This window comes from Canis lupus, chromosome 6, assembly GCF_003254725.2.
Source record: "Canis lupus dingo isolate Sandy chromosome 6, ASM325472v2, whole genome shotgun sequence".
NCBI classification, from domain to species: domain Eukaryota; kingdom Metazoa; phylum Chordata; class Mammalia; order Carnivora; family Canidae; genus Canis; species Canis lupus.
The window spans coordinates 48135928-48154019 of NC_064248.1; the positions used below are offsets into that span (position 1 = coordinate 48135928).

Here is an 18092-nt window from a genome sequence, read left to right on the forward strand (position 1 = left end):
TCTTGAACCCTTGTGAAAAAAAGACAAATCCACTTAAAATGGGAATACTGTGTAAGAAACTGATCCAAATATTAAAAAAAAAAACTGTGCTTCCTATGAATAATATTAGTCAGTGGATCATCAATATTTTTGTTTGTTTCTTCCACTGCTTACATTTTTATTGCTTTTATTTTAATACATTCATCTAGCAATGATTAGCATGTTATTCATACTGTGTCTATCTTCCTTGTATATGTAAGACTTGACAAAGTATGTTATTATTTCCTTTGGAATTAATGATCATTTTTAAGTTTGCTCTTTGAATCTCTGCAAAAGTTTTAGATTGCCCTGCCTAACCCAAACAAGAAGGCACTGCACATTTTACATACTAAGTTATTGATTCATGGGGTGGATTATGTGCAAATTCAAAATCTCTAGCTAAATCCTTCTTAATTCTAGGAGCTGGGTTGAAGTAATATGCTCTTCCACCAAAAACTATCTGCAGGGTTCTGACATTGGTTCAACCAGAATCATTAGGAAGATAAATTTGCTACACCACTGTGAAAACACATGTATTACTAATACTTACTGGACGAGAGGCTGTTTTATTAAATCAGGTTCTCAAATTATCCAAATATTTGGTTAGATTACAATTATACTGAATTAAATAAGGTCTGAAAGATTCACACTATCAGCTATAAAGTGGAAATATTTGCTGCTTGAAGATTAATTTATTTCAATGCTAATAACCTAACCTATTGTCTCAGATTTGCTGAGCCACAACCTCTTTTTATTATTATAGAACTTATATCTTTCCAAATTATTTCATGAATTATATGTTTATAATGATTTAAACCTGAAACAAGTGTTTTTTTTTTCTTCACTGAGTTTTAGATTCAGGATTTTCTCTATATTCAGTCTACCAGAAACAAACCTTATTGGGTTTTGTTTGTATGCTCAATTTTGTTTTCTGCATAATAACCATAGTGCATAAATGTGTGAAATAATTAACTCTTTTATACAGATATCAGAAACTTTACTTTGGAAGGATAATCAACTCCCTTTTAAACAATTCACTAAATTTCTGATTATTCTGGTGTTTTCATGTTGGCTATGTATTTTTTTAAGATTTTATTTATTTATTTGGGAGAGTGAGCAAGAGAGAGAAAGTGCGTGAGCATGGGGGAGATGGTGGTAGGGAGAGAGGGAGAAGCAGACTTCCTGCTGAGCAGGGAGCCTAATGCAGGGCTCCATCCCAGGACCCTGAGATTACTACCTGAGCCAAAAGCAGATGCTTAAACGGCTGACTCATCTAGGTGCTCCTATATTTTCTTTTGAGAAACTAAAAAAAATCACTAGATGTTTTTACAACAATTTCAGAAGTTATAGAAAAGTTTAAAAAGTGAAGTTAAAATGATATCAATACAAATCCTAGCAAAATATTTCATCACAATAGTTAACTTTCAGGTTGTTTTCCGTTTTGTATGTACATGTATGGTTATGTATGAGCATGTGCATAAGGATGTGTGTGTCTGTGTCTTAAGCATTATTATGTGTGCAATGGTTGTCTTTATTTTTCTATTTAATATATCATAACTGGGACACCTGGCTGAAACTCTTGGTTTCAGCTCAGGTCATTATCTCAAGGTCCTGAGAGTCTAGCATCAGGCTCTGCACTCAGCAGGGAGTCTGCTTAAGGCTTCTCTCTCTCCTCCCTCTTCCTCTGCCTCTCCTCCTGCTCATGTGCCACACGCACTCTCTCAAATAAATCTTTAAATATATACATATATATAAATAACCATTTTCTAAGATCATTAAAAGCTTTTTGAAAGGTACAATTTTAATGCCCATGAATATCATACTTAGGATTGCAATATGATTCAATCAGTCTTCTTTGGATTTGGAGGATGTTCCCAATTTAGTAGTCATTTGTAATATAGATGAAGATATTTGCCTTATATTTTTTTCCTGGATTTTCAATTATTTTCTTAGGATGACTTCTGAGAAGCTGAATTGTTAGTTCAAATCATATGAAAAGATATTTAAAATTACAAAAATAATGCATTTAAATATTTCAATTATACATAGAAAAAAGTAAGCATCTTTCAACTCCGTTACCCTTAAGTAATGCTAACAATTTTATGTGTATTTTGACATAAGTTTCCTGTGCTAGATCAGTATATCCAAGTATTTATATAAATTTATTACATATATATTTCCTCTTCTCTTTTTGATCAATAAAAATGAATAATACCATAATTATCCTGATTTGATTTTTCCCGTTAAAAAATAAAACATAAGAATCTTTTCAAGTCAATAATTATATATAAAACACTTTTGTGTTAATAGTTTCATGCTATCATAGAATACAAATATATGATCATTTATTTAATTACTACCTTATTAATTGGTATTCATATTCCTTGACAGTACTAAGCATGGTACATATATCTTTATGTACTAATGATTTTTCCTCTGTAATAATCTGAACTGTGGGAAGGGTAGAATCTTAACAGACACTGCTGAATTTACAGGAGATTTTAGCAATTTACATGCCTTCCTATCTCTATCCCTGCAAACCAAGCTGGGCAAGAGACTGCAGTTTCCCACATTAAACTAATTTAAAAGATGTTTTAGATCTTATCATTTTAATAAGGTTAGAATAATTTTTTTCAAATTTTCTTTTTCCTGTTAGGGAATTTAAATACATTATCATATATTTGTTCCCTATTTTTATTTCTTATTCCATGAATTGCATTTCCATATCTGATGAGCACTGAGAGGTATACGGAATTATTGAATCATTATATTTATATACCTGGAGGAGCTAATATAACTCTGTATGTTAACTACACTGGTATTAAAATAAATTTAAAAATAAAATAGGAAAGAAATAAGAATGGGAGTGTCTACTCTCCCACTTGCAGCTCCAACTTCAGAATCTGACAGATGTGGTCAATGGGACATGCAAAGGGAGATGCATGATGATGTCGGGGCAGTACATAGGAAGGAATTTCTTTTTTTTTTTAAGATTTTATTTGTTTGTTTGTTTGCTTGTTTGAGAAGACAGAGACAGCATGAGCAGAGAGAGGAAGAAGCAGACTCCCCACTGAGCAGGGACCCTGATGTGGGGCTTGATCCCAGGACCCTGAGATCATGACCTGAGCCGAAGGCAGATGCTTAACAGACTGAGCCCCCCAGCTGCCCTGGAAGAAATTTCCCTGTGCTAGTCATTTTCCTGGTGCCTTAACTTCTTGACTTTGTCCTGAGCAGCTATAGTTTCTGCAGCTATCCACAAAGACTCTTGGTCCCCAGGAAATGTATGGGTTTGGTATATTTCAAGCTCTTGACCAGTTCACAGACAATCAGAATACCAATGGGTAGGTTCAGTCCCATAATGTTGTCTACAAAAAGACACTACAGACATTTGACAATTTCCTGAAGACTTCTCATAGTGTAAAATCAGTAATTATTTTACCTTTTTGGTTTGTAAATTATTTATTCATTCTAAAATGGTATGACTAGGCATTAGTATTTAGACTTTCACTGAAGGGTAGCTGGTCTTCAGTGTGATCTATATAGGAATCATTTCCACTGGTGTTGCTGTAGAAGGAGTAATTGGGGCTCCTTGCAGGAATATGGACTTTATAAAATCTTCAGATATTTTCCTGAAACTTACCATCGTTACCTACCTATCCCATCTTTGTTGAGATTGATTAGACCTTCATAAATTGCTCACTACTGGCAACTGTAATTGATCAGTGACATCCAGCACTGTCTTGAGGGTGTAGATTATTGTAGGTTTTTTTGTACAAAGATGCAGCAGATGTCAAACTCATAGTCAGAATCTCATACTTACCTCCTGCCAGGCTGATATCAGTGTTGTCCCTACAGCTAAAACAGTTCTCCAGGTTCCAAAAGCTCTGATGATGCCAGATTAGTACTATCCTGTAGACAGCCACAACTGCAAGGTTGGGAGGCTGTGCTGATTGGAGATGGAACAGACATAAAAGGGGGTTTGTTTTAAAGCCTGCTTGATATTTTTCAGGGTTACCCTAGTCCAATATATATACGGAGACTGAATATATGATTACCTAACACTATCAGAACTAGGAGGAAATATATATATACACACTGAGTAGAAATAACATGGTACTATTTTTGTTGAGTCTATTTTTTTTAATATAACATTTCTGGAAATTTGATTATTTCACAATCAATATTTATTTAATACAGTTTTCTTCAAAAACACCATTAATCTTTATGCTGCATCTAATACTCAATGGTATCTTAAAATCAATTATGTACATATTTTTTCATAGAACTAATTTTCCATGGACATGTATATAAGATAAAACTAATGAAACAATTAATTAGTGGAAAAATAGTTAATAATTTCAACATGTTTTCATAAGAAGGCTATATGCAATATTGAAGATTTAGGCAAGAATACAGAAAAACAGATGAGATTTCTGACAGAAAATGCTTGAATGTTTGTTGTATCAATTGTTCTTTTTATAACCCCAGATTTTAGGGGTTGGAAGACATTCCCTAAAATGGAGTTGTTTTATCTTTTACAAACAATTTTTCCTGGGCCATCTGGGTGGCTCGGTGGTTAAGCATCTGCTTTCGGCTCTGGTTGTGATCCTAGGGTCCTGGGATTGAATCCCACATTGGGCTCCCTGCAAGGGAGCCCACTTCTCCCTCTGACTGTGTCTCTGCCTCTCTCTGTGTCTCTCATGAATAAATAAATAAAATCTTTTAAAAAACACACAACAAACAATTTTTCCTTACAATAAAAATGTAATTTAGGAAAAAATCCGATACTGAAGTTTTGCCTCTTACAAATTCATGCTAGTGCTGACTCTGTGAATATTTAAGAAATTTAGAAAATGCATTTACCAAATGGTCTTTGTATCAGAATTCTATAAATTAAAAATTTCTGAATACAGAATACAAGGTACCTAGCTGTTTGTTACTCAGAACTGTATTTCTCAAAATGGCATTCAATCAATCCATAGCTAAATCTAGGCTTCTATATAAACCCACGTTTACTATGTGAATTAGTAACATTCCAGCCATGGTAAAAGAAAGGAGAAAAGGATTTTGGAACCAGACTCAATGTATTGCATCAAAAAGCAAAACAGCTCATTAAATCCAAGACAGATATATAAAATATCCAACAAATATCACACAAATTTTTTACAAAGAGAAGATGAAATTATATAGAGCATAGCATCAAATAATTTAAGATACAGCAAAACAGCTGAAGTATTGATTTGAAAGAAGGTTATTATCTTAAGGAATAGTTTCTCATTTGTGTAAGATAGAGATATCATCAAGAATAGGAAGAAATATGAGTAAAATCAGAAAGTTACCATTCAACTATGTTGTAGAGTCAGTAGCAGATATAAATAATACCATGAAAATTGATACTGAAAGGAAAATACAGTGATTAATAGATAAACCCTAAACCATACTTTCTGTTTCAGACAAAAATGGATTCTCATTAGTCCTTCATAAAAGAATGCTACTCCAATCTATCAAGACCCATGACATCCTCTGAATAAGTTTTATAGCTTTCCTTTAACTTTGTCAGGACTTCACAGCTGAGGGGATAATTCAGCTCATTCCAAATTACCCCTTTATGTTTCCCTCCCTTAGTGACTTTCCTCAAAACTTTCGCAATCATTGCTGGTCAGTATGCCAACAATTGTGATTAAACCACATATATATTTGCAGCTGATATGATTTCTCTGAGGTAAGATAATTATTGATTAAAAATCCACAATAAGGTCTACTTAAATGCTATTTGCATAACTGTTTTCTGCTAATTGAACTACACCTGATCCTAACAGCACAAACACATATGTAATGAAGCTAATTCAGAATGTTTTCAGGGATTTTGGTTGCCTTTGTTTTCAAAAGCTCTGTGTAAGATTTTCTGCTACCATCATGGGCTTGATTACGAGAACTCTGCTGTTATTGCTCAGAAGACTGATCCAGAAGATGTGTTGCTACTAAGGACACAGATAGTTCACAGGTAATGACTTTTGACATGAGCTCAGTCTGTTATTGAAATCCTGCCTGTTATTTCCACCCCTGCTCTTAACTTACAATCACCAATCTCAAGCCAGGTAAGGGTCTCAAGCTGCAGAGGGCACCATTATTCATCATTGTAGTTGATGCGAGATATAAATTTATCAACCTTTGGCAGTCTATTTCCCTCTGGTATGATAATTTAGTGGGCTAACCGACATATATGAATGTCTACATGAGTTGTGGGCTCTACGTGGAAACTGTATAGCTGCTTCCTCTGGCGATGATGAGATTTATAGCACAACAATCTGGGCACAGGTTAACTCAGGACTGCTGCACTTTCATTCTATACCAGCCAATATCCCCAAATGAAGCATATAAGCATTGACCCAACAACTTGGAATAAACAATCCTCTATACCATCCCCTTAATTAAAAACACTGTTTAGGGGTCCCTGGGTGGTTCAGCAGTTTAGCGCCTGCCTTTGGCCCAGGGCATGATCCTGGAGACCCAGGATCGAGTCCCACATAGGGCTTCTGCATGGAGCCTGCTTCTCCCTCTGCCTGTGTCTCTGCCTCTGTCTCTCTCTATGTGTCTCTCATAAATAAATAAAATCTTTAAACACACACACACACACACACACACACACACACACACTGCTTAGGCTTCCCTACTAGGTAATATTATGTCTATTTCAAAATTTAAAATCCAGCTTTGAGTCTCTCCAAAGGCTTGTCAACTTCCAGAAGCTCCTGGGCTTGCACTGAAATGAAGATTTTAGTGTTCAGTTGTGGCCTCTCTGTGAACATTCACTGAGAAAGGTACTTAACTTTCCATTGTGCTTCCTGAGCATGCTCACAAGGTCTTCTCAATGCCTTGGCTGCATCTAAAGTGAGGTCACCTTCCATACACATCCTAACCAGTTTCATAATTATCAAATGGAGAAAACTTTTCAGCAAACTCTAAAGAAATCTAAACAGTCCTAAGATTCTGTAACAATATTAAAGTTGCAACTAAGCTTTAATGAAAAAATGTGTCATATAAATAAAATCTGAAAGAAATGTGTTTCATTAAAGTCTAAATCCTTAAGCATCATGTAACCAACTAATTTACCTTAAAATATTTAAACTGAGATCATGTTTTAGTAAGATTGTTCCTATAACAATCTATTTCAGCTTAATTTTTAAAAATTAATATTGAAAGTGACACTGAAAACTACAAGTCTAGAATAGGTTTTACCTATCTGTCATTTTTTCTTTCTCATATTCTAAAACAATTATACAACACTTTCTCAGAAACATTAAAATGTACAAAGGTAACTTCAGATGATGATTTTAATTTATTTATGTTATTTTGGAAATATAGCTCTTTGAAAAAAAACTAGTTTTTAAGATACATCAATGGCATCAATAAAATATGAACACCTTTAACCAGGACAAAACACATGGTTCTGTATCTTAATCTGCTCTCCAGCCTATAAAATAGAAGTCAAGGCATCATATTCAATGTCAGGAAGTCTGTGAGGACTGAGAAGGAAAGTGGATGAAAACAGAGGGATCTAGTTTTTCCCTAAGGAGTTCTGATTATGCCATTCTTGTCTTAAATGAACAGAAGGGTTAATATTTTCAAGGTTTTGGCTTGACTCTACACTGCTTCAAATTATCAATGAATTAAAAATAAAGATGGCTCATACCATTGATAATTAAACATTGCAATTAGCTGCATATTTAATAACTAATATTCACATACTACTTTATTCTTCACAAAGAACTTTCACAGGTAAGCTTATTTGTTCATTTTAAAATGGCTCCATGAAGGATCCAACACCAACTAATATGTACCTGCTATCCTATAATTATGTTTTTTGACAAACTGACCTTTTACCCCAAGTCACACAGGTGAGAAAGTGACAGGGCTAGTTAGATACAGGATGCTAATATGGTGATTTCATCCTGTGTCCATCCCACTATAGGATACTATGATGCATAACACAATATAAAAACAATTATGTAATGCAATAATGTGTTATAGCCTATACTGAAAATTTAAACTGTGCTGGTCTCCGAAAATATTTTAACATACAGAATTAAGATAGAATGGTTATTATGAAAAAAAGAAAGAAAATCAAAATATAAAAAGCTTAACAAACAGATAACTGACAAATTTTTATTTGGAATTTTAACATTAAATTATCTTTTACTTTGGCCAGACTTAGACTTGTTTTCATCCTAACAGAAATACAAACAAAACATCAGAGGTCGAGCTATGTAAGTGCCCTCTTCTGAAGGTAACATGTATCTTTTAGCCACTCTTCATCCCAGAGGATATAGAGATGCTTTAGTAAATGTAAGTTTGTGAAAGCATTTTAGAGGGAAACCATCATATAGTGGCCCAGCAGCCATCATTTCTCTGAGTGTTCATTGCCCAGGTGCCTTGGGAGTTGCTGTATGGAGGAAGGAGAAGCCATCCAACACTTGGCACCCCTGCCTTCTGGCATTTGCCAATTCCCTCTAATACATTTTGCACACGAAGACTGCTCAGAGCAGGTGGCTTCCGCTGTCGGAAGAGACTTGTGGAAAGATATTCATGAAATGAATATTTATGACAATCCCCATCTTCATTTTAAGTATAAGGGAAAAATTGAAACAGAGAGAACCTCAGGAATTGCTGATCTAAGGTATCTTTTAAATATTTACAACCTCCTTGTGTTACTTCTGAAATCCTTTAATCTGAAGTACTGTAAATAAGTTAGAAGAGTAACATTGAATCAGCCAGAGGATTCCGATAGATTTTCTTTAGCATGGGCAAACCAGTCATATATGTAAATAGTTTACCCATTTTTGCACCAGTTATTTTTTCAAGCAAAGTTAAATCATTTTGTTAGTCATTTAAAATCTAGTTAATGGCACTCACTTAAATGATGGTGTTGAAGTCTTTGCTTGTAGTTATTTCAAAATTGGCAAGGCCATTTTCACTACATTACTAGAAGTCACATATAAGAATTGGTGTTATTTTCCAATCCCCTTCCATGTGAACATTTGGGGGGTTTGCTATAGCTTCAAAATGTGAACAAGTGGTCTAAGGATAGGGAAAAAATGTTTGAAATAATACTGTCTTAAAACATTTATTTATAGGGATTATAAACTGCTACATCTTGTATGCACTTTACATTTCTTCATTTAATTCTTCTTGTGTCCTAGACTATGTATTTAAAATTTTAAAATTGGGACACCTGGGTGGCTCAGTGGTTGAGCATCTGCCTTCAGCTCAGGGCATGATCCCGGTGTCCTGGGATCGAGTCCCACATTGGGTTTCCTGCATGGAGCCTGCTTCTCCCTCTGCCTCGGTCTCTGAGTCTCTCATTAATAAATAAGTAAATAGTCTTTAATTAATTAATTAATTAATTAATTAGATTTTAAAATTAATAGACTTAGTAATTAGAGCAGTTTTAGGCTTGCAGAAAAATTGACCCAATGGTATAAAGTGTGCCCATATATATCTCTTCACCACACATACACGCACAGCTTCCCCCATTACTGACATCTTGTATTAATATATGCTATGGACTGAATTGCACCTCCCTCAAATTTAATGTGTTGAAGCTCTAACCCCCAATGTGATGGTATTTAAAGATGGGGCCTTTGGGAAATAATTAGGTTGAGATGGATGAGATCAGAGGAGATGGTGCCCTAATGATGGGATTAGCACCCTTATAAGAAAAGGAAGAGATACTAAAACTCTTTCTGTCACAGAAGGATATAGTGAGAAGGCAGCCACCTGCAAACTGGAAGGAAGGCTCTCATCAGAACCTGACTATGCTGGCACCCTGATTTCTGACTTCCAGTTTCTAGAACTGTGAAAAAATAAATCTCTTATTTAGGACAGCCTGTCTAGCTAACACAATGTAGTATGTTTCTTACAGTTGATGAACCAATATGGATACATTATTATTAACTAAAGTCAGCAGTTTACAATATACTTCACTATCTTTGTTGTACAGTCTATGGATTTTGATAAATGTATAACGTGTACCCACCATTAAGGTATTGTTCAGAACAATTTCATTGCTCTAATATAGTATGTATGTTAATTTAGTCACCAGCTTCCATCCCAGTAATTTTCCTTCCAGTCTAGGGGACATTTCTTTTTAATTTTATTTATTTATTCATAGAGACAGAGAGAGAGAGAGAGGCAGAGACACAGGCAGGGGGAGAAGCAGGCTCCATGCAGGGAGCCTGACATGGGACTTGACCCCGGGTCTCCAGGATCACACCCTGGGCTGCAGGCGGTGCTAAACTGTTGCGCCACCGGGGCTGCCCCATTTTTTTTTTTTTTAAGTAGGCTCCCCATCGACCATGGAGCCCAGTGCAGGGCTCAAACTCAACCCTGATATCAAGAGTCGGATGCTTAACCGACTGAACCATCCAGATGCCCTAGGGGAGATTATTTTAAAATTCTAGTGTATACAGAGTCCTTCCACTTTTTCTTCATTAATACTGAATTTAATTACTTTGTTTCATAAACTAATGTATTTAAATAGATTTCACCCAGAACTATGAGTTCAGAAATAATTCCACTTAATGAAATTGTTAGTCATGAGGGGATTCATAGTCATTGTGACTCAGAAACTCTAATCTACAAATAAGAGAGGTTGGGATTTAGATCTCAATAACTTTTTAGCAATAACTTTCAGTATAATGTTTGTTCATTACTTAAATCAGGTTCACAAAATTGTCAGGCTGACCGGTCAATTGGAAACTATGTAGGCAGTTGGGTAGATAAGACAGGTCCCTCTCCCTGTCTCTATTTCTCAAAGTCAGACTTACGGAAAAATCTGCCTTCTCCTCCCAGTCTTATCTCACACAGTATCACGATGCAATTACAGTAACAATACTAACACTAGTGATAGGTTAGTACCAATTCTTCAGTGTGACTCTGAGTGAAGTACTTGATATTGTAGAGCCTCAAATTTCTTATTTGTAAAATATCATAATGACACTTACCTCAATTTGTACAATGATCAAATTACTCAGTATATTGAAGATTCCTAATATAGTGCCTCATATTTGACTGATGCTCAATTAATATTTGTCACTGTTATTATCATCATTATTATGTTATTAGAATTTTTACTATGCAGTGGGGATCCAAGAAAGAAAGTATAGCAATAGCTGCCTACATAAAGGCAAAAAATGATCGAGATATATTAGAACTTCCACCTCAAATATGATAGTGTTAGCTGTACTACCAATATATAATATAACATATGAGTGGTGGGGATAGCATTAAATTCAAGAAATATTTATTGGAATTTCTCCTGGCTTCTTTCTGGGTTAATCAGACATGTGCCTATTTACTAATAGTTTCTCTACTAAAAATTGTTACAATTAGTTTTTTAAAGTCACGTGGTAAACAAGCAGAAAAGAAGGCATTTTCAAAAATCGTCATTGATAGTAAAACTACATTTTAGAAGTTCCAAGTCTATAAGAAATAGAGAATTACAAAGGTGTGGTGATTATCCCTCTTTTGAGGACAGCCTACACATCCTAATCAAGGTAGGTTAGAGGAAGAAATGAAAAACTGAAAGGGTGGAAAAGACATATCCCATTTCAAAAGTCAAGATATCTTCTTGTCCAGATTATGAATTTAGAAACAACTTATTTTAATAAGTAAAATTTAAATTGTTTGGGAATAATGATAGTTAATATTTACAGGTTAATTGGTCTGGCCAAATTAAAATGCTGAACAAGTGTTATATCATTGAACCCAAATAGCACTTTTCTGGGTAACATTATTTTCTCCACTCACCATTAGAGAAAACAGAAAAAAAGATCTTTGAGTAACCTATTATGCTAGTTAATGGTGGAAGCAGAATTTGAACCAGGACACCTGGTTACAAAGATCCTGCACTCACTTATCCTTTCATACTAGGGAAGAAAAGCACATTAGGAATCAGAAGAATTAAATGTAACATACTTTTCGTGACCATGGAAAAATGGTAACTCTCCTGAAACACTTTTTTTTTCTTTAAATGAGGTCCTCCAGATCTCACAGAATTGTTCTGAGGAACAGACGAGAGGACTTTGAAAGCTGCAAGAGGAGATTTAAGTTATGAGCATCATTTTTTTAATATATATCAGGAACCACACATGTCATTGTAGGACTTTTCCTGGTTTTCTTCTAGGCTAGTCTGACATGTATCTAGAAAAAGCTAGGAACGTTTCTAATTTGACATTCATCATTAAAATATCTCGCTGTGTAAAAGGTAGAATTTCTGCAAAATGAGAAATAATATTTTTATTTTATATTTAATGTAAAAGTTTGTGATTAGCCTATCATTTTATAAGCCTGAATGTGAACTATCAAAGAAAATTTCCCCCATGCAAAATAAATCATGATGTAAAAAACAACAGGAATACAATGTTAAGTTACTTCAGGGATTTTCTTGAAGCTTATGTGAGGGGATCTCACATTCCTTGAATGAATACACGTTCCTAGAAGGAAAAGCATCTGGAGGGGAGCTTGCAAGGGATGTGAGAAGACACCGGATGCTTTTCTCTTGCTAATATTTCTATTACCACATTTGTATTATTTGGCCCTTTTTCAAGTTTATTCATACTGAAAGAAATTATTTTACTAGTGATATTTTGACACACTTAATCTTCTTTTAGTAATTCTCTTTCTGAAAATCTGAAAAATTAATATATTCACTGAAGCATAACTTTTTAGCTATCAGCTTTTGAGTGTCCTATGACCGTGTAACCCATATACTCATTCAGCTGTAGGACCTATGGCTCTGTGGTCATTAAAATTAGCCTTACTGGAAATTGCAAGATTCTGAAAATCAATGTTTTCAAAGGTTTCTGTAATTTCTTTCTCACAATGTACTCATTGGGATATAGAATGAGAGAGAATCTTCAACAGAATTGATACAAGAGCAAAATGACAGAACAAGGCTTTTGAATTCTAAAAAGTAGCAAAGTGCTAATCTTAATTACTAAAATACAGTAATCAGATACAACAATTTTATCCACATCCTATGCTGCCTAACTTACTGACACCACACTGAAGTTTCATTAAGAATAATTATCATTCATCATCATTTAACTTGGAAAATCTAACTTCTGAGGAAAATGAGATTAAACTAGAACAAGTAAGATCTTTCCAGGGGAGAGAGATAAATAGCTTTTGCAGGCATTTACTATTTTTAAAAGGTGCAAACTAAGCTGAAATTTTCATTTTTAAAACCAAATCCTCTCTAAGAAAAAATATAGCACTAACTTTGAGCAGATACATATTTATTACAGCTGAATGAACGGCATGCAGGGAAGAAACTGTTGAAAAACCTCAAATTTCAGAATCACTTAAAACTCTGTATTTGTAAAAAAAATATTCCTACATATAACTTCATCTGACTTTCCCTTTGAGCTCCTTCATGGTCAAACTTCTGCAAAAAGGACCTGATAGGAGTACCTGCATGGCTCAGTTGGTTAAGTGTCTGACTTTGGCTCAAGTCATGATCCCAGGGTCCTGGGTCCCTACTTAGCAGGGAACCTGCTTCTCCCTCTGCCACTTCCCCATCCTCATGTTCTTGGGCTTTCAGTCTCTCTCTCTCTCTCTCTCTCTCTCTTAAATAAATAAAAATCTTTAAAATATTTTTTTTAAATGACTCGATATTTTTGTTTGCATTCTGATGCTCCTGCTCCTCAGTCTGCACCCTTTAGATGGCTGGGTCTACTAATCCATTAAAGCCTATCTGGGGATCCCTGGGTGGCTCAGCGGTTTGGCGCCTGCCTTTGGCTCAGGGCGCGATCCTGAGTCCCGGGATCGAATCCCGCCGTCGGGCTCCCGGCATGGAGCCTGCTTCTCCCTCCTCCTGTGTCTCTGCCTCTCTCTCTCTCTCTGTCTATCATAAATAAATAAATCTTAAAAAAAAAAAAAAAAGCCTATCCAACTGATGAGTGGCTTCTACACTGATAGGATAACCATTCCCTACACCATTTTTTTTTTGCAATATGTAACACTGTTGATGTTGTGATATTCTTCTTAGCACACAGGACAAAACTCTCTCCTATTCCTCTTCTGACCTTTTACAATATTGTTTCTTTTGACCTTAGCTCACCTTATTTTCTCTGCTTATCAATCTAAACTGATGCTATCTCTGAGTTCTGTCTGTCATCATCTTTTTTGTTTGTTTTCATTCTATATGTTCTTTCTCAATGGTGCTCACCCACTTCTGTGAGAGTGATAAAGTCTGAATCCCCTACTCCAACAAATTCCCAAATCTTCAGTTTATATTCATGTTTATGAAGCATTTTAACTTGGATATCCCATTGGCATCCCACTAGCCAGTGGAGGTCCACTAGCATTCTAGAAGAGGGAGATAGCATATAAGGACACAAATGAACCAGAAACTTAGTAACTGGGGCGAGCCTTATATTGGATGTGTAAGGACAAAGTAGAATAAGCAATTACAAAGCTGGGCAGGGACTTCATATACTTTATCAACAGTTGGAAATCCCACACTGGTGTATTGAATGACAAGGCAACTGCATCATCTAGCTAATTAAAGTCTAGATAATTTCTATCTCACTATTTCAGTGATACCAATGGGGGAAAACAAATAAGGTCATTGTTGTGCACTGTAGCTGAAACCAGGTGTCACTGAAGACTGGGAAAAGCAAAGGTGAGCATAATGTTCTTGACAAATTATAGAAGATTTTTAAGGCAATGAACAACATCCCTGGAGCAACTGACATCTCAGAGATTATTTAAATGTCCAGGTTCAAAGAAATAATATCTGCATTATGTAGGGAAGATGAAGCAATTGTTTTGTAATTGACCAAGTAAAATTTCACAAGTATGCATTGATTAGATGCTATTTATTAGAAATATTGGTCGAAAAATTATGACAAAATATAAATATTAGTAACAGTTAATATTCTAAGTTTTTATTTTAATTCCAGTTAGTTAATATACAATGTTACATTAGTTCCAGTAGTGATTCAACACTTCCATATATCACCCTGTGCTCACCAGGGTAAGTATGCTCCTAATCCCCATCACCTATTTATAACCAATCCCCCCACAATCCTCCCCTCTGGTAACCATCAATTTGTTCTCTATAATTGACTCTATTTCTTGATTTCTCTCTCTCTCTCTCTCTCTCTCTGTCTTATTTTTTCCCTTTGCTTGTTTTATTTCTTAAATTCCATATTTAAGTGAAATCATATGGTCTTTGCTATTCTCTAACTTATTTCGCTTAGCATAATACTCTCTAGCTCCATCCATGTCATTACAAATGGCAAGATTTTATTCTCTTTGATGGCTGAGTAATATTCCATTGAGTATATACATATATGCCATATATATAATTTTATTAGATAAGAGAAATTATAAAAATTTTTCTTTATCTGTTTATCCATCAATAGACACTTGGGCTGCTTCCATATCTTGGCTGTTATAAATAATGCCACTATAAACATAGGGGTGCATGTATCCCTTTGAATTCGTGTTCTTGTATTCCTTGGATAATTATCCCATAGCACAATTGCTGGATCATAAGGTAGTTCTATTTTTAACTTTTTGAGGAACCTCCACATGGTTTTTCAGAGTGGATGTACCAGTTTGCATTTCCACCAACAATGCACAAGGGCTCCTTCTTCTTCACATCCTTACCAACATCTGTTGTTTCTTGTGTTGTTCATTTTAGCCATTCTGACAGGCATGAGGGCATGTCTCATTGTGATTTTGATTTACATTTTCCTGATGGTAACTGATGTTGAGCAAATTTTCATGTGTCTCTTCGACATCTGCATGTCATCTTTGAAGAAATGTCTATCCGTGTCTTCTGCTCATCTTTAAATTATATTATTTGTTTTTTGGGTACTGAGTTTTATAAGTTCTATAAGTATCTTACTGTTTTGGGTGCAATTATAAATGGGATTGTTTTCTTAATTTCTCTTTCTGCTGCTTCATTATTGGTGCATAGAAATAGAACAGATTTCTGTACATTGATTTTGTATACTGTGACTTTACTGAATTTGTGTTATCAGTTCTAGCCATTATTTGGTGGAGTCCTTTGGGTTTTCTATACAGAGTATTACATCATCTGCCAACGGTGAAAGTTTTACTTCTTCTTTGCTGATTTGGATGCTTAATGCTGCCTGACGTCCAATACTATGTTAAATATAAGTGGTAAAAGCATACATCCTTGTCTGATCTTAGGGGAAAAGCTCTCAGTTTTTCCCCATTGAGGATGATGTTAGCTGTGGGTTTTCATATATGGAATTTATTATATAGGTGAACATTATTTCTTTTTTTGGTGAACATTATTTCTAACCCTACTTTGTTGAGGATTTTTATGACAAATAGATGTACTTTGTCAAATGTTTTTTCCGTGTCTATTGAAATTATCAAGTTCTCATCCTTTCTCTTATTGATGTGATGCTGTATCACCTTGAGTGATTTGCAAATATTGAAACACCCTTGCAACCCAGAAATAAATCCCACTTGATCATAGTGAATGATTTTTTAATATGTTGTTGGATTCTGTTTGTTAGTATTTTAATTGAGAATTTTTTCATCTATGTTAATCAGGGATATTCTCCTGTAGTTCTTTTTTAGTGGAGTCTTTGTTTGGTTTTGGTATCAGGATAATACTGGCGTCATAAAATGAATTTGAAAGTTTTCTTTCCTCTTCTATCTTTTGGAATAGTTTGAGAAGGGTAGGTATTTAAACACCTCTTCTTTAAATGTTAGGTAGAATTAGCCTAGGAAGCCCTCTGGTCCTGGACTTTTGTTTCTTGTGAGTCTTTTGAGTATTGATTCAATTTCTTTGCTGGTTATTGATCCGTTCAAATTTTCTATTTCTTCTTGTTTCAGTTTTGGTACTTTATATGTTTCTAGAAATGCATCCATTTCTTCTAGGTTGTGCATTTGTTGGCATATATTTTTCATAATATTCTAATTATTTGTATTTCTGTGGTGTCAGATGTTATTTCTCCTCTCTCATTTGTAATTTTACTTATTTGGGTCCTTTCTCTGTCTTTTCTTGATAGCTCTGTCTAGAGATTTATCAATTTTATTGATTTTTCTAAGAACCAGCTCCTAGTTTCACTGATCTGTTCTACTCAGTTTTGTTTTGTCTCTATGTCATTTATTTGTGCTCTAATTTTTAGTATTTCCTTCATTTTGCTGATTTGAAATTTTTGTCATTCTTTTTCTAGCTCCTTTAGGTGTAAGTCTAGGTTATTTATTTGGGATTTTTCTTGCTTCTTATATTGCTGTAAACTTCCCTCTTGGAATGGCTTTTGCTGCATCCCAAACATCCCATTATGTTACATTTTCATTTGTTTCCATGTATTTTTTTTTAATGTTTTTCTTTTAGTTCCTGGTTGAATCAGTCACTGTTTAGTAGCATGTTATTTAACCTCCAGATATCTGTGGTCTTTCCAGATTTTTTCTCTGGAAAAAATTTTCTGTGGCTGACTTCTAATTTCATAGTGTTGTGGTCAGAAAAGCTGTACGGTATGATTTCAATCTTCTTCAATTTGCTGGGGCTGGTTTTGTGGGCTAAAATGAGGTCTATTCAGAGAATGTTCCATGTACACTTGAAAAGAATGTGTATTCTGTTTTAGGAAAGAATGTTCTGAATATATCTGTCAAATTCGTACGTTCCAGTGTGTCACTCAAAGCCATTTTTTCCTATTTGACTTTATGTTTAGGTGATCTGTCCAGTGATGTAGGTGAGGTGTTAATGTTCCTTACTATTACCGTATTATTATTGATTAGTTCCTTTATGTTTGTTATTAACTGTTTTATGTATTTGGGTGCTATGTTGGGTGCAAACATATTTACAATTGTTGTATCTTCTTGTTGGATTGTCCCTTTTGTTATTATATAGTGTCCTTCTTTGTCCCTTGTTACAGTCTTTAAGTCTATTTTGTCCAATATAAGTATATCTACTCCAACTTTCTTTTGACATCCATTTGCATGATAGATATTTCTCCATCCCACCACTTTCAACTTATAAGTGTGTTTAGGTCTAAAATGAGTCTCTTGTGAGCAGCATA

The 18092-nt window shown here is 34.8% G+C and overlaps 1 protein-coding gene across 2 annotated transcripts in view; it reads left to right on the plus strand.

The window, feature by feature from the left end:
* Positions 1-18092, plus strand: part of OLFM3 (olfactomedin 3) — a 193153-nt gene that overhangs the window by 106024 nt on the left and 69037 nt on the right. The window contains exon 2 of one of the 2 annotated variants that reach the window (XM_035717949.2): positions 5908-6022. The exons of the other annotated variant lie outside the window; for it this stretch is intronic. The gene's annotated coding sequence lies outside the window, so the exon portion shown is untranslated. The remainder of the gene's footprint in view (positions 1-5907; positions 6023-18092) is intronic. 2 annotated transcript variants of the gene reach the window in all.